At 34.1% G+C, this 16,197-nt stretch overlaps 1 protein-coding gene and 1 long non-coding RNA gene across 2 annotated transcripts in view; one reads left to right on the forward strand and one right to left on the reverse strand.

Annotated features, from left to right (window-relative positions):
* Positions 1 to 223: 223 nt before the first annotated feature.
* LOC107720517 (synaptic vesicle glycoprotein 2B-like) overlaps positions 224 to 16,197 on the forward strand; it is a 26,295-nt gene continuing 10,321 nt past the window's right edge. The window contains exon 1 of the mRNA XM_016528245.1: positions 224 to 506. The gene's annotated coding sequence lies outside the window, so the exon portion shown is untranslated. The remainder of the gene's footprint in view (positions 507 to 16,197) is intronic.
* Positions 12,510 to 14,238, reverse strand: LOC107720518 (uncharacterized). The gene is made up of 4 exons (XR_001637622.1): positions 14,211 to 14,238; positions 14,010 to 14,132; positions 13,292 to 13,416; positions 12,510 to 12,826 (listed from the first exon to the last, which is right to left on the reverse strand). It is a non-coding gene; the product is annotated as an uncharacterized LOC107720518 (long non-coding RNA).

Genomic DNA, 16,197 nt, shown 5'->3' on the forward strand with positions numbered 1-16,197 from the left:
CAAACCCATCCGTCATTTATAAAGTGGAGACCCCCTCCCCCATCCCATCAGCAACTATCCATCTGCCAAACCCAATTCCTCCTCCCTGATGTGCATTCTTTTTTTCTCTACAGTATCTCGCCCTCCCTCTCTCTCTCTCTCTCTCTCTCTCTCTCTCTCTCTCTCTCTCTCTCTCTATCACAAACAGTAGCTGCTCCTTTGGCACATGTGGGAGTGAGCGAGGAACAGAAGTAGGGATGGACGCTACCATTGTGAGTTGCTTGGGCGTGTTCAGGGGGCTCCTCCTATAATGAATGGATCGGGAGGAGGGACGGAGAGTGCGAGTGGGAGCGCTCGCATCCTAATCTTCCTGTTCAGCATCTCTGCTGGCTCTCTGGATGATCCCTCTCTCTCATGTTTGAATACAGGCCGTCATTACCGGATACTCAGCTTTTTGGGGGATTGTAAATTTTTACATTTTTAAAAATAGAGGGACTATTTTGGTGCATAGTCAGCATAATTTGACGGTAAGAAAGTTTATGTCTTGTGTATATAAATATAGTGATATAGTGTATTTAATGGTTTGTTTTGCCTTGAAAGTCCATACTAAAGGGTTGCAATGCACAGTGAGGCTCTCTGCAAACTAAAACTTTATGAAATATTAAAGGGAAGAACCAGGTTTGAAGCTCACAAAGGCTTTCAGTGCACAGAAAACTCGTCTAAAAGGAGTTTTTCTTTAAAATAAACTGTAACTGAAGACATTGAGGCGTTTAGATAATGCTTCCATTTATAGAATGTATCAATGAGCGTCTGGTTGCTGCTTAGTAGATTTTGGAAGCAGTTACATAATCAATATACAGTGAAAATATTTCTCCTGCAGTGACTAAGTGATGCAATAATCTAATAAGATAAAGTGCACAATCATCACCACTTTCGGAAAGTTGAACGCTCATCAATCGCAGTGGGAAGTTTTGCTGCAAGCATTATGAAACTTGCTTTTGCTAATTTAGTCCCCCTCCCCCCCCCTTAAGTATTTAGGTAGATACTCACAGAATAGAAGAGAAATCTGTTGACCTACTCTTTTTGACATGAAAAGCATCAAGTTTATGAAAATGAGATGATGCAAGAGTGTGAACTGATTAAACTATAAAATTGATGTTAATCACTTTCAGTTCACTCCAGCATGTGTGTTCAGAAATGTGTGGTTGAATGCAAGTTGTGTGTTTATGGTGTGTATTTATAAAATGTGTGCGTGCTAGTTCTCCTTGCAATCTCCTTGCAATGGACGAAAACATATGCATTATTTATATCCTCTAAATGTCTCACGGGCACCAGAAGAACCATTATAGTCTTTCTCAGATACAAAAACTGTTCATTAATTGCTCATGATGAAGCTAGTTGTGTAGTAAATGCTACTCTTCTGTATGCTACGTACAACTGCAGGTGATCTTATTCAAACTGGCAACTTATCCTGTCAAATAAACCTAGAAAAAAAAAAAAACGTTTCTAACTCACCATCCCAGATTTTTTTGGATCATTAGCTGTCTTCTGTGACTTTTACACTGCTCCTCTGTGTATTCCTGGTGATCAAAGGCAGAAAACATTTTATAGAAATATGACTTATTAGAGGCACCTCGCGGCAAGGGAATGCAGGGTGAAAACAAATCTTGGAGACTGCTTTGAGTTAGCAGAAACAAAGCTCAAACACTGCATCAAATTTGGACCAATTTTTGCACTAAAGTGTTAAATGTTCCACAGTCAGATATGAGTCTAAAAATCCAAAGCAGAGCTGGCAAATACTCAGATTTTTCACAATAGCACACAATTCCCACAAGGATAAATGGATACATCTAGGCCCACATGGAATCTGCTCATTTTGGAACGCCTGTCATTTTTAAAAAGCAAAAAACATAGCTTTTTTAATGAATATTTTGGCTATTTTTAAAAATATGAGGAGTCTAAGTTCATTTTAAACCATGTTTGAATTCATTCCATGGAATTTAATCTGTGCTAAGCTCTGCCCCATAGGTTACTGTTGTTTACTCAGACTTTACCTTATGTCACTATATTCAAAGTTAAAAGCAACAACATTTATTGGGAAAAAAAATGCATGTATAGCTATCCAAATGCACAGATTTCCTCCATAGACATACGTTAGAAAAGTAATATTTGAGACAGGGCTTAACGATGGGTCAATGGGTCAAATCAAACCTTACCATGTGTCACTATTGTAAGTAAAAAGGAACTTTAATATTTTACTAGATCTCCGCTCACAGCAGGGTTCTCCCTAATAGATCGACATGACGGCTTTTCACCCTGAGCCTCTGTGATTTACTCCCTTTGTGCTGCTTTTTAATTGAATAATTATGCATTCGGACAAAGATATGTTATGTACATTGGTGGTTTTAACTATGCAAATCCATTTGAAGAGGTTGAGCCGCCATGTTTTATATTAGGCATGTGTTATGGTGATTGAGTAGTGTGTGGCATTTTTCAGATGTTTACTGTAAGTCAATATGTGCATTCCTGGTTTTACTGTAAATTATTTACTGCTTCATGTTGCCTGTCTTCATCATTTATTAATCAAAATGTGGTCTTCATGAAACGACTTTCCTTTTTCTGGTGACATCACTGAGGCTGCATGAACTAGCCAATGTTTTAGCAAACTTGCAGTCAGTCTAACTCCATTCTGGTACATGATGCCCACTTTTCAACATCCAATCAATTGCCAATTTACAACATAAAGCCTGTCCAATTATATTATCAGAATATTTTTCATGAAATATCACGCTTAACTCAGAAAGAGGACACATTATGAAAGTTCTCATATCATAGTTTCATATCTTAAGACTATATAACACACTCTCATGGCAATTGGTAACTATTTTACATTTCGGCAAATTCGTAAGAATTCTTATTAGCTCAATTCAAACTAATTTGCCACTGAGAGATGGAGAGGGCGGAGGATTTGGAAAACAGTCATTATTAACTGGTGGGACAGAAATAACTTGTTTAATCTTATATCTAATACAAGTTGCAATTGAAAAAAAGTATGACATTTTATTTCATTAAAGCTTTTCTGGCCAATTTGTTCACTTATTTCTTAACCCTGCCCATGCATTTTCAAACACAATGCTAATTTTGCTGTCCAAACGCAGCTGATTCAGAGACTACTGGTCATTCCTTTAAATTAAAATGATATAGCTGTAATCAGAGATGATAAAATAAATCATGTTATCTATACTCGCTCTCGTCCACCTACCATTTAAAGATAATTTAGGCCTTCCAAAGGGTATCATTTGGTTAATGGATACAAGGACATTTGTGACCCCCCGTCATGTCAAGGAAATCAATAAGACTCAGTGTGTTTCTAATGGGTCTCGCTAATACAGACCTCTGGTTCCCATTAGCACTAGGATGTTATCCACGATACAGTGGGTGATCCACACATGCTTATCTGCACTAAATCTCATCATCTACACTTTGAAAATGTATCTAGAGTTAACACTGTAGTGGTGAAAGCGTATAAACACAAGTCGTTTCAGTTAACACAAATGGAGTCTTGTCAGCTATTGGAGATCTTGATAACCCTTCACGCAGCATGATTTATGTGTGCGCTGCTGAATTGCAAAGCATGGGAATCAATCAATAACTTGGAATTTGTGACAGTAATATGTGCACCTCCGAGCTCAGAAATAGACGTGGGTGAGACGCGCGTCTCCTCTTCAGCTTAATGGACCTCTCAGATTGTATTTATCCCTCCCGATCTGTCTGTGTGTATGCGTGATAGTATTAAAAGCGTGTTATCGAATGTGTGGCTACCACAAGATAAAAAATGGAGGATATTGTAGATTTGAAAATGCACGTGTATGTAGTTCATTTCATTGCTTTCATTGTAAGGTATTAGATTTAACCCTTTGATGCATGACGCCCAATATAGATCTTTCAAAGTTTCAAAGCTATTTTAACCATTTATGTGATCTTACATCCAAACCACCATGGGTGGTGATCTTTGACCTCTACACACACACACACATACATACAAATTGGGACTTATCTGAAGTGAGCACAGTATATTAAACCATGGCACACATGAGAAGCAAATCCCAGTCAAGCATCTTAATTTGGTTCTCCAGATGTCTGAAATGACCTGGGTCTTTACTGTGATTAATTACTGAATATTAAAATGAACCCTCATACCTGCAATTATAATGTCAGACTGACTGTTTTATATGCATGTTACATAGAGCGTTGTTTAACAGTACTGAATTATGTAAATATCTTTCTTCGTGAAGCTCATTGATTTGCATGCATTTGTGTTCATTACAGCACATGATTAAAGGGAGAGAAACTGCACACGGGAGCAGGAAAATAGGTGCATACGTGAACTCAGAAAGCAGCGGTTATGTAACACCCAGCTGGCTGTTTCATCAAGGGAGAGCTGGAGAGGGAAGTGCTGGGTGCGGTTGTGTAGAAACATACATCAGCATGCACTGAGCTCTGTATGCAGCTGCTGTTAACCAGGATGAAAGCTTTTCACCAAAGTTATGGATTTATATGACAAATGACATTTAATTTTTTTCCCTTCATTTTTATTTATTTATTTTTCATTTTTTATGTTTTTTAACATTTACATTTTAGACAAAGGTTTTAAAAATAAATACAAATAAATAAATACAAAAATATTTTATGTAATATAAGAGTAATACAATTAAATGAAAAGAAAAAATAATTATATTATATTATATTATATTATATTATATTATATTATATTATATTATATTATAATTTGTTTAATTTATTTATTATTTTTATTTTACCTAATATTATTTGTAATTGGGGAGGGGTAAATTCATAATTATCTCATAATAAATCATTATTTTTTTCTAAAATGTTTATTTATCTTTTGTTATTTTTTTAAAGGGTAAATAAATAAATACATATTTTTGTAATATAAAAAATAATACAATGAAAAAAAACCATGTTATAACATATTATATTATATTATATTATATTATTTGTTTTATGTATTATTTTTCATTATATGATGGGGGGGAGGGGGTATTATATTCAGTAAAATAAAAAAAAAAATTTTTCAGAGAAATAAGTTATATTTTGAAAAATTACAAAGCTAAACTATATTTTTCTGCAATAACGACCAATGAATTGTTTACCATAAGATCAGGAACGTGCATTAGGAAAGCAATTAGGTTCCATTTTGATCTCTGTTGACCTCATTGTCTATGTGAGCAGTTCATAAAACCAGTCTAAACCAAACAGGAATGGCTTTGTTTCGCCGAGGATTTTTTTCCCTTCATTTTTATTTATTTATTTTTCATTTTTTATGTTTTTTAACATTTACATTTTAGACAAAGGTTTTAAAAATAAATACAAATAAATAAATACAAAAATATTTTATGTAATATAAGAGTAATACAATTAAATGAAAAGAAAAAATAAAGATACATTAAAAACTGATTATTATATTATATTATATTATAATTTTTTTTATTAATTAATAATTTTTATTTTACCTATTATTATTTGTAATTGGGGAGGGGTAAATTCATAATAATCTCATAATAAATCATTATTTTTTCTAAAATGTTTATTTATCTTTTGTTATTTTTTTTAAAGGGTAAATAAATAAATACATACTTTTGTAATATAAAAAATACAATTAAAAAGAAAAACATGTTGTAACATATTATATTATATTATATTATATTATATTATATTATATTATATTATATTTTTTATGTATTATTTTTCATTATATGATGGGGGGGAGGGGGTATTATATTCAGTAAAATAAAAAAAAAATTTTTTCAGAGAAATAAGTTATATTTTGAAAAATTACAAAGCTAAACTATATTTTTCTGCAATAACGACCAATGAATTGTTTACCATAAGATCAGGAACGTGCATTAGGAAAGCAATTAGGTTCCATTTTGATCTCTGTTGACCTCATTGTCTATGTGAGCAGTTCATAAAACCAGTCTAAACCAAACAGGAATGGCTTTGTTTCGCCGAGGCAGGCTGTCATTTCCTCCTCCAAGTGAGCAAAGAAAGTCTCCATTCCAGACTTTATCACTGATGAGAGATGCTAGCTGCTATCAGCTGTCTACGAAAATAACAAAGTGCAACGAGACAACGGAGAGATACGGAACAGATAAATCCTTTTCTCATGTCATCTGTGCACTCTGGATCAGAGAGAGAGAGAGAGAGAGAGTAATCCAAAGCCATCCGTGGCCAGTGGACAGAATAAAATGTCCACAGTATTACGCAGGATTAAATTGCAGCTCTCATCTGTCATGACGACAACTGATCTCACAAACTGATTCTTTCTGTTATTTTCCCCTCACACACACTAACATCTCAGAGATAGGTCAGGTCAGTGATAATGAAGATCATTACTGACTTGTTTCGAGGGCCTTAACCACTATAGACATTGACAGATTCTTCAACTTTTAAAGTTAGTTTACCAAAATGAAAAATGTCATCATCATGTACTCACCGTCATGTCTTTCCAAATTTGACTTTCTTCTGTATTGATCTTTTTTCCTTGCAGTGAATGGACTACAGCTTTCAAGCTCCAAAAATTCATAACTCATGCACCATAAAAGCTGTTTATAAGACTCATGCACTATATTTCTTAAGTAAATTTAAGTTATTGTTACTAAAGATCTACACATCCACCCTAAATCTCCTTCGCACTTTAGATGTAGCTTAATTCAGGAACAAATTGTTCTCTTGAGTCAGCTCTTTTCAGTGAATCAGTTGTTGTGGTTCACAACAACAAGAAGGATTCCTTCACAAATCTTTTTCTCTAGTTCAACTCAAAAGATATTCTAACATCCAAAGTAATTTAATTCAGCATCTTTATACAATCAAGAGATGTTTTTAATGCATATAAAACAATTAAAGCAACATTTTAATTCACATGTACAAATATTTCTGTACATGTGAATTAAAATGTATTTCAGATCATTTAAATAATAGGATTTCATTGAAATATTTCTATTTAAATATTTGAAACTAATTTTCTTTTATATAATTTATAGGTGTATCTTAAATCATTTAAATATTTCAATTTAAATATTTAAATAACTGAGATCATTTAAATTATTTTATTTTTTTAACTTAAATATTTGTATTTTATATCATTTAAATGTGCATTTGTGAATCAATTTAAATACATTATTTAGATCATTTAAAATTGTTTTATTTTATATCACTTAAATATTTGCCGTTTAGATCATTTAAAGGTGTGAATTTTAGATCATTTAGGTAATTGTGTTTCTTATCATTTAAACATATGTACTTTCGTCATATAAATAATTGTATTTAATTTTATTTAAATATTTACATAATTTAGGTCATTTAAATTATTTACATTTTATGTAACTTAAAAGTAATTACATTCCATTTTAAATATGTGTTTTATAGATAATTTAAATAATTGTTTTTCATTTAATTTAAATATTTATATAAATTAAATAATAACAGAAGTATTTGTGTTTTTAATCATTCACATGTCTGAATTTCACATAATTTAAACATTTGTATTTCATATAATTTAAACATCTGTATTTAGGCCATTTAAATAATTATGTTCTATATTATTTAACTATATGTGTTTCAGATCATTTACATTTTTGTATTTTAAATGGACAGCTGAAATAAAGTGGCTGTTGCATGATTTGCATTAGTCCTGCCAGAGAGGTGCATACTCTGACGTAAACGCTTCCTGGAGACTAGCAGGCTTTAGGAACCATGAAAATGAATGAAAAAGATGTCTAAATCTGTGTTCCTGGAGCTGTGATTCATATTTTATATTAAGCTTTTAAAGCTCCCCTGAAATGCTTAGAAACACGCAGCGTTACTCTGACGCCTGGGGCAACACAGGAGCCTCATGGTCAGATCATGATGAGTTAATACTTTACCTCTCTCAGCTTAACTCACAAGTTTGAGTCTACCAACGCTTTCGAGGGAGGGTCAAATTAGATCATCTTTCACTGGGTTAGAAATAGCATCTCTGATAATGAAGATGTCACTGTCATGAGAGCGATGGTCACGGTGGCTTTGAAAGATGTGACATTTGTGTTAACCACATGGGATTTTGACTGTGGTTTTGTTGTCAGTGGGTGTTTTGGTCATCTTACTAAAACTGCTGGTTACCTGGTTGAGCTAGTTTACAATTTTTTTTTTCTATGTTGTTTATTTTATCTTTTTTTTATAATAATTTGAACACACTTTTATAATAACTGATTATAATTGTAATATTTGTATTATTTATTAAGACTTATGTTTACACATAAATCTTTGGGGGCTCTGGGACCCCAACATAAAAATGTCTAAATAAATCTCAGCAGAGCATGACTGTTAAGATGGTATGACCTGTTTAAACAAACTACAAAATATTACCCCTTAGCGCTTATTTTAGGGTGTGCTTTGAGAAAAATGAACCCTGTGAACTTCACGCCCCAGATTCAAGTCCAAACCTGCAGTGTTAGAAAAGATCCAATACCAAAGGAATCCACTGCTTATAGCCTAGATGCATGCATAATGTTTAGGGAAGCCATGCAGCTCTGTAGTTCAAAAGAAACAGAAAGAAATCCCAGTCTGTGCCAGTATGTTTCAGAGATTCCATGAGAACAAGACACTTACTAATTGATCTGAATGAGTAGCAAGCGTGAATATTATCAGGACAGATTTCAAATGATCTGCAAATATGATTAACCTCATTAGACTCAGGGAGAACATCTGTATATTTGACTATGAGCAGTTTGATTGTTGCTGAATTGCTGAATTGTCTAAAAGGTGGTGACAAGTGACTGTCTTATTTAATGATTCACTGATTCATTCCCTGATTGAATCATTAATTCAGCTGATTCTTTCAGAAGGGAAACACGTTTCTGTCTTCATGAGTGATTGAATCATTCATTCAAGAGATTCAAAAACGCTGATAGATTCAGCAATTGATAGACGCCAATGTGTTGCAGCTTGTAGCGGTTATGCTGTGGCGTTGTTTGAATCTATTTTTGTTGAATGAACAAAAACAGACAAAAAGTATCTGGCAATATTGTGTCTAAAATGTAAGTTGCTCAATATGTAATATGTAAAACACAGAGAGATTCTCATTGGCTGTTTGATGTTTAAAAGAGGCCAGTTTGGGTGTCTAAGGATGCCTGTTTGTGTGATATCTCTCAGTATTTTATGCTTGGTATGTAAAAACAATGTAACTTGTTCAAAAATACTTTTTTAGACATTGTACATCACCGAACACTATACATGCTGTAGGAGATTGTGGGACACATTGCATGGATGGTATAATATATAGTTATGAAATGGGTGTGTGAACATTGTTGTTATTTTGGATGGGTAGGATAGTAAATAGTCAGGGCTGTAATGATCGGATGAATACTGAGATGTAAAAGGCTTTAGTTTTATCTCCTGTCCCTGATAGCTGCACACACCTAACTATCCACAATCTTGCCGTTTTTTGGTGACATTTTCTTCCATTTTGGGGAAGAGTGTGATATGAGGGCTGTTTGAAGAGCCTGTCATTTCTCACGCTGTGCCACGTCTGCAATAATGAGCTATAAAATATGATGAGAGGGAAAGATGTCACATCAGCTCTTTCACAGCAGCCTCCCTATTATTTTGTTTATTTGTTCTGATCTTCCTTTCCGACTTTTTTTTTTTTTTTGGTGCCTTTTGCTTTGTTCTGCCATCTAGGAATATTCTGTAAAGGGCATTTCATGCATAACATCAAGAATATGCTGTTCATGGATAAAGAAGAGGTAGACAGGAGCAACTTTTCTCTGTCAGAGAAATTCAAAGGAAATTTAAATGTAACTTTATGTTAATTTTTTTGGGTAGTTGATGTGTCAAATTTTATAACTTTTGCTATGTATATATATATATATATATTTTCATAGATTTTATGTTTTGATTATGTTATTAATCATATTTTGTTGTTCACTAGTTCATTTAATTGGTCATTCCACCTAAAAAAATATTTTTACTGTTAATATTCCTCAATTAAAATAAGGTCATAACAACAGCATGCATAATAATTATAAAAGAATCTGCTAAATGTTTTAGATGGTCGTAGCATGTCACACTTCATCACATTGAACTACCCATATGTCAACAGTGTTGAACACATTTACTTTTTACAGTTGTTTGTAATATACTGTAGGTCTGCTGCATTGTCAAATCCACCTGGATTAAACCTAAAAGTTGACAAATGACCATTGTCATCCACATTATTACCCACAACACATCATAATCCCAAACCACAAACCTCTCTGATACTTTTCCTGTTGGGAGACCTTCATCCAACCCCTTACTAACAAATAATTCGTCATCCTCCAAATATTTGAGCATAGACCTAATTACAGTTCCTTGCTTCCGCACTGGACAGTTTGCCACCTCCGTGCTCAAGCTGTGAATATCACCAGCTGAATCCACCAACTAACTAGAATCTTGTTATCCCCATGGATAATGAATGACGGGCTCCACGTAACAGAGTGTTAGCCTACTGAATCTTTCATGGCCAGGCTTCTATGGTTTGACACATGTGTTGTATATTTGGCTTGACGTGGGTGCGGTGCGGTGCACTTGAAGCATCTTGTACCATGGCTGTCTTCTTGCTGCAGTGTGTTCTCTCTCAGGGAAGGCTTTCAATGCCCTGCCATGCACAAATCAGCTCTTTTGCTATACACACATCATTCACCTGAGATGGCACGAATTGCAATGCTATTTTTGAGTTAGTAGCTGCAATCTTTTTATATGTAGTCAGTATATGTACAGTTATTTTGGGGCCACTTGTAGCAAATTAAAAATGAATGGTATAAAAACAATTTCACTCAGAAATTGCAACTAAATTTCACCTTTAATACAAAGAAACAGCAAGTAACACACTGAATTAAACATGAAATTTTAAGTAGAAAGACTGAAATAGTATTTTCTTGTAAAACTTACTCTAATAATCAGCAACTTCAAAAAATACATGAGTGCAGAGCAGTGCCGCGTTAAGCCTTTGCGGGGCCCTGGGCTAACATAGATTTGGGGGCCCCCATAACCCCCCATCCGTTACACACCAATCAAAATCAAAAATGCGATCAAACACTGTATAAAGACGCGCACGATATACTCGTGAAATAAAATCAAACTCAATGCGCACGCCACACTCTAAAAAATGCTGGGTTAAATATAACCCAGCGCTGGGTTAAAAAGGGACAAACCCAGCTATTAGGTTGTTTTAACCCAGCGGTTGGTTTCAAAACATCCCAACAGACTGACAATAGCTGGGTTTGTCCCTTTTTAACCCAGCGCTGGGTTATATTTAACCCAGCATTTTTTTATAGTGCATAGTCCCATAGGAGGCAAAAAATTATGTACATAAATTAAACAATATTATCGAATAATAATCTTACAAATCAGCAACAGCCCAGCATATAAAATTAAATATCACTCACCACTAAAAGGACTTCTTCCTGCTCTTCTTATAATGCACTAGAAGTTATAGACATTTTACAAATTTATAATTTTGTTTCTCTATTTAACAACATTAACTTACAATAGTGAAAGACATCTTCCCTCAGGTATTTGTCCCTCATGTAAATAAGATTTCAATTTAGTTCTAAACTCAGACAGAATTTGAAGCTTAAAGGAAGGATATTCCATAGCCTCGGTACAACTATTGCAAATAGTAAAAGGTAGATAGTATGTTTTCTAGCTGGATGCTGTGCTTAAGTTACGATCAATAATCACGTCTTTGCATTCGACCAAACTGATCTAACAAAGCAAACTTGCAGTGCTACGTTCGCAATCCAAACAATGCTTTGGAAAAATAATAATTTATTTGTTATTTGTATGGTCTAGGTGGTCATATGGCGTATGCCTGCAAATACGGGACAAACTGATGCCTTAAATACAAGACGATTCCGTATTATTGGAACGGTTGGCAACCCTATATAAAATGCAAAAGAGAATTGACTCGGGGGCCCCCTAGTGTTCGGGGCCCTGGGCTGCAGCCCATGTTGCCCATTAGGATAACACGGCCCTGGTGCAGAGATTGACACACTTCATGCTTAAAGAAATAGTTCACACATATTAAATAAATAAATACATATTATCAAATAAATTAAAAAATATATTTTATTTTATTTATGTTTTATTAAATTAAACTAAATACAATTTATTTTATTTATTTATTTGTTTGTTTTTTCCTTTAATTGGATGGATTTAATTATTACCTTTTTAAATGAATACCTGGTAGATGTTTTACTGTATTTGTGAAAATTAGACACAAAATTAGAAATTGTTTTCTTATTTAAATTCAGTGTAAGAATTTACTGACTGGGGGCTTAGACATATTTGCTATTTTACAGATTATTGCAAAATTATAGATGTCAGTGATCTCGCCGTAGGTTTAAAGTATGTGTTCATGCAATGCAAACAAGAATTGATTACAAGTTTCTTCAAGTATGCTTTTTTAAACATTATATTTAGCCTGAATAACAAAACAGTCATTGCCTTAACACTCAAGTCCGCTTGATTGTCATAGAAACTATCGCCATTGTCATAGTAACTACTGCTCAGAAAGTACAGCTAGAAATGTTCTCTTGTATCAGTTTGCAAAGAGCCAAATGTCTCCTGCAGCCTTGATGGAAAAGGTATCAGATGAACTTGCAACTGATTCTTTTTGAGAAAAGCCCATCTGGAAACTCTGATCTTCACTTGTCTTAGTCAACAGGGAATGAGCCACTTAGTCGCAGATGCTGGCGGGCTGAGAAAATGCCAAATTGCACATTTACCTCAGTGCAGTCCTCTTCTGGACAATAAACAAATTCATTGTTATCCACACAGGACACGGGGAAACTAAAGTGAATCAGTCTTGAATAAAAATCCATTTAATGAGCTCTAGCAGTTTTGCACAGCGCTGTGCCAGAATTGCTCCTCTCATATAATGCACAGATGGGAAGTAATGTTTAACAAGACATGGGAATTTGGAGAGGAGTACGCTGCCTCAAATGATTGCAGATTGATTTCGCCCCAACAACAGTTTTCTAATAGACCTTGTTTGGATCAATTCCTGAGGGAAATCCTATTCTCTGTATTGTTGATGACCCTGAAGAATATTCACACAGACTGAATGTGTTTTACTCTTAAACGTTTGTCTGTGTATCTCCCATCATGATGAATTTAATCTCTCCTTAACCTAGCAGGTGTTAATGTGTTGCAATTTGTCAGATTTGCGCTGCAAAATGCATGAATTCAGCAATAATAAAATGCCTACCTGCATGTTAGAGCCGTTGTGCAGAGGTAAACACCAAGATTTGGCTGCTTAGCATGGTCCAGTTAGCACCTGTTGCTAGATGCTGTTGTAAGATCCTATCTTCAAGATATAGCCATGTGTAATGCCTATTCAAAAACATATGACATTTCACAATATCTCCTCATAGATCATCAAAATAGCATTTCCAGTTATCCTTTTGTGGCACTGATAACTAATCTCGTAGGCTATCAGCAAGCAGCATGCTAACTTGCAGACTACTAGGCTAGCTGCATGCTTAGATGGCTTGCTACTCAGCTAGTCGCATGCTTTACAGGTTAATAGAATAGTGGTATGCAAAGTTACAACTAACCAAACCAAAAATTTTTAAATTGACATGCTAACTTGCAGCCTAATATGCTAGCGTCATGCTTAGATGGCTTGCTAATCAGCTAGCCTATGTGTTGCAGTTTAATAGCCTAGTGGAAAGTAAAGCTAGTTGGCTAACCAAACAAACAATGTTTAATGTAACAATTTATAGCTTCTTTTTAATAATATGTGTGACAGATCATTTAAAACACAGTTTACACAGTTAGCACAACATACAACACAAAGCTTTTTTTGTATCAGGAACTAATTCATTAAATAACAGTAGATTTTTTGCTAGTGACCACACTTATAAACATAAAATGGGCTTTTTACATCACAGCTCAGGATAGTTAGTGAAGGTTTTAAGACTCACAAATGGGAATGTTAATGGCTAGCTCTCTCCTGTTATTGCAGACCACCTTGATTAGCACACATGTGCCTCCTGGCAATGTTTCCAATTACTTTCCCGCTCACTTTCTCCTCTCTGCTGTTCTGTCTAATTAAAGCCATAAAAATCCCATAAATATAATTAATTTAGACAAATCAGTGAATGAATGAGTCTGACTATACATACATCATCTTCATGTCTTCTTCATCAGCACTAATTAATATGGAACAGGCTCATGTGACCTCGCCATTCATTATACGATTATTCAAATTAGCAATTCAAAGGATGATCCCACTTGTGCCCTCTCGCTCCAACCAAAGAAATTTAAATTAGGGTTCTTGTTAAACTAACCTAATTACCCGCACACCTAATTCATGAGTGTCTCAGCTAGCATCATTTCCTATAATGAGTCCACAGGTCTTATAGGTAATAACAGATAGGATGGACAGTATTAACATATGTATGGTGGAGTAGAGTACTCTTCTACATTGTAATTCACAGTGTGTCTGTCTGCTGGTGATGTGAATATTTGGACTGGTGGGAATAAGCCTTGGGAATAAATCCTTGCATAAAACCTTCCTTGAGGCAGAAAGACAGCGAGAATTGTGAGACCGATAATAAATGAGAAGAGGTCTCTGTTTCTTGTGACAGGCCTGGGTTTCATTTGTGAGCTCATTTGGTTACAGCTTTACAAAGCCTATTTAAAAGTGTGAAACAAAGGAAGGAACATTAATATGGCATGCCATGACATCCTTTACAAGAAAAAAGGGCTGATTTTGTTTATGGAATGCATATTTAATTTATTGTACTTACAGATATAGTTGCCTGCCTGTTTTAACACACTTTAATGACTTTTTAATTTAATGACTGTTTAATATGTTTAATTGTATGCTTATTTATTTATTTATTGCCATAGCCAATGATGCTGGAAAACAAAATAATAAATAAATATACATACAATAAAACATCTCACAACAATACAGTAAATACTATATAACTGTCAGTTTGTTATTTGATAGAAATATTGATATTTAGTGTCTAGTAACATTACAAGCAGGACATCAGTTCAGTAAACTATGCTTAAAAGCACAACAAATCATCCCTTTTTCCATTATTTATTTATTTATTCATCTATCTATATATCTATCTATCACCCATCCATCAGTCGATAGCATCTGCAGTTGATACATATTTATTTTTTGCAGTCAATATAGTCCTTTATATGGAAGGAATAAATAAATAAATACATACATACATACATACAACCGTATTTTTTAAATTAATTTATTGTATTTATTTTTACTGCCAATACACCCAAGCAACATTACTATTTAAATTACAATTTTTTTAATTATTTATTTCTGTAAAATAAAAAAACATCAAATTCGAACCAGTAGAACCAGTTGTGAAACCAGCAGCTGTAATGCAACAGAGCTCTTTGATAGGTGCTATTCATCTTAAATTAGGGACCAATTTACAAAGCGGTTGATAAGAAAGCCTGGGTGCTTCTCAAAGTATCGTTTTGTAACCCAAATCATATATTTTCATACCAGTGTGGTAAATAACAGTTTTGACATTAACTCACCCACAATGTCCTTCACTGTAAAAAATGACCGTGAATTTAACGGTAAATTCCCCTACTATATACGGTGAAAAACTGTATTGGACATTGCATGTATTGGACATAAATTTTACGGTAGTATACCGTTTTTGGAAGTGAAAAATACCGTATAATTTACAGGGAATAACCGTAAATTGACATTCCCAGAATTCCCTGCGTTACATTTCAAATTTGATTAAATTATTTATTTCTGTAAAATAAAATCTCATCAAATTCGAACCAGTAGAACCAGTTGTGAAACCAGCAGCTGTAATGCAACAGAGCTCTTTGATAGGTGCTATTCATCTTAAATTAGGGACCAATTTACAAAGCGGTTGATAAGAAAGCCTGGGTGCTTCTCAAAGTATCGTTTTGTAACCCAAATCATATATTTTCATACCAGTGTGGTAAATAACAGTTTTGACATTAACTCACCCACAATGTCCTTCACTGTAAAAAATGACCGTGAATTTAACGGTAAATTCCCCTACTATATACGGTGAAAAACTGTATTGGACATTGCATGTATTGGACATAAATTTTACGGTAGTATACCGTTTTTGGAAGTGAGTG

Source organism: Sinocyclocheilus rhinocerous, unplaced genomic scaffold, assembly GCF_001515625.1.
Source record: "Sinocyclocheilus rhinocerous isolate Xijiao unplaced genomic scaffold, SAMN03320098_v1.1 scaffold3040, whole genome shotgun sequence".
NCBI lineage: Eukaryota > Metazoa > Chordata > Actinopteri > Cypriniformes > Cyprinidae > Sinocyclocheilus > Sinocyclocheilus rhinocerous.